Below are 2,245 nucleotides of genomic sequence, written 5' to 3' on the forward strand. Positions count from 1 at the left end.
GCGCCGAGGACTCGGGAGGTGAGGAGGTCTCTCTTGTCGCCGTCGCCACTATAATTTAATTTTATTCTAAGGACAGGACAGAGCCACAGAGCCACAGAGCCGGAGCGGAACCTGGTTTAAGGCTAGCCCCCCCCCCCCCCACTGTCTGCCACGTGCCACCAACACCAACTGAGCAGGTGAGTGTGTTTGTCGAGACATAGCAGCACTTCGAAGCTGCAAGCCTGTCAGAGTAATTGCTATTTAAATATGATATTATTATTGTTATTGACCGCCCCGGCCCCCCGCAGGTTTACACATATGACAGAGTGTAACATAAAAGAGCAAAACATATGTATTACAGAGCGCACATTCATCACATATGGGTTCCTGGGCGCTCCCGCACATGGATCACGAAGATGGAGCTTAGAACTGGTTAACTCGGCCCTTTCTCTTCTTGTCTCTGCCCAAGTGTAACTTGTTTACATATTTTGATGTCCAGCATCCTCTGGGACCTGCAGTTTGACTCCGCGCGTTCCAATCTTAACATTAGCCTTTTTCGTAGTCTTGGCCTTGGAAAATGGGCTTTGTTTGACCACCATACCCGCTCTCCTTACGATCGTATCGCCCCTGTCCCTGGGCACAGAGGGAATCCGCCCCCTTCTTGTATGGGTTACTTTGTGGGCCTGATGTACCCCGCACTTCTTACAGAATGCCTGCCCTGCGAGTTGTCGGGACGTTCGCACTCTTGCCAGCAGCAGCGGACCAAAGACGACACTCTGGACAACTGACGGGTGTTTGTTACCCAACTCAGTTATCCTCGTAATATCGACCTCGGGAGGATGAATGGCTGAGTACACCTCGAACCCATGATCATGGAGTTAGACACAGATCCCTGGAGGGGATACATGCATTAGCCTCTGAGCATGCGGACCTGCAGAGTGGACCTAATTATCACAAACTGGAACCATAATTTTCTTCAAATCAGATGTTTGGACATCACTATATTTTTTTGGGTATTAGAAGTCGTGCACTTTGTAATCAAGCGCCCAGTTTATTTAATCTACGTCTCCAGGCTGAGAGGTAGGTAGGGTAATGATGCATTAATGTTTCACATACGTATTATAATGTTTAATGATTTTCCCCAAATATAACTTTACCCCACCCATACCATAGTTGTTCTTTTAAGGGGTTGTGCCCTTGTTACAGTTAAAAGATTAGTGTATAGCAATTAGATAAATTAAAGATTACAAAAAAGGCCATGTTAACCATCCCTTATCCCAGGGAAACGTATGGTGGTGTACAGAGTACATCGAGTGAGATGAGATCTAACGACACGTACGTGATCCCGTGACATACCTGGGATTTGGGAAGTGTGCTCTCACAGGAATGTACGTCAGGTCACTGATGGGCATAATTGAAGGGAGATCTAGGGTGTGCGAAGAATGTTGTAAGGGAGGTCACGGGGAGATGTGCAGGAGAGGTAAGGGTGCCTCCAATAAGATGCACGGGGTGCAGTCGGGATCTTACGGGCTATGCGGTGGATCTGACGAGGGAGAGATGACACGGTGTGTAATGGGTCTGGTGAGGGAGATCTGACAGGCTGTGTGATGGGCCTTGAGAGGTAGATCTGACAGGCTGTGTGATGGGTCTGGTGAGGGATATCTGACAGGCTGTGTGATGGGTCTGGTGAGGGATATCTGACAGGCTGTGTGATGGGTCTGGTGAGGGACGTGTCATGAGATTTCATGGGCACTGAGGGTCAAATGAAACGTTCAGGGTGGGCAGGAGAGATCTGACGGGCTCGGCAGTGGGTCTATTGAGAGAGATCTGACGGGCTCGGCAGTGGGTCTATAATTCCCTCAGTGTTCATGGCAAACAGTCATTGCTTTTTTGTACAATTCAGTCTGCAAACATGCCTTCACACAGGAATGCTTTCCTCCAGCGGTGCTGCTAAACTGCTAAATAAATGTGACATTTAAAAGACTGTAATTGTATTTATATAGCGCTTACTACGGTAATACTACCACCTACAAGGCGTTGAAATGGACGTGGCTCACGCGGACTGCACAACAGCGAGCAGCGCACACCAGAGTCCAGCTATATACAGCCCTTCATTTGTACTTATCTGTAACATGTCAAACTTGGAAACATTTACAAATATTAATATTTTGGAAGTTCCTTTGTTTTCGACGACATTCTCTCGACGGCATTGACACCCCCTGCGTCTCCCCCGCCCTCCCATGAAGCAGTCTTAGCAGTATTGTTC

At 48.1% G+C, this 2,245-nt stretch overlaps 1 pseudogene; it reads right to left on the reverse strand.

The window, feature by feature from the left end:
* Nucleotides 1-402: 402 nt before the first annotated feature.
* On the reverse strand, nucleotides 403-1,391 carry LOC146820827 (large ribosomal subunit protein eL42-like; annotated as a pseudogene).
* Nucleotides 1,392-2,245: the final 854 nt, after the last annotated feature.

This window comes from Triturus cristatus, chromosome 6 (assembly GCF_964204655.1).
Source record: "Triturus cristatus chromosome 6, aTriCri1.1, whole genome shotgun sequence".
Lineage (NCBI taxonomy): Eukaryota > Metazoa > Chordata > Amphibia > Caudata > Salamandridae > Triturus > Triturus cristatus.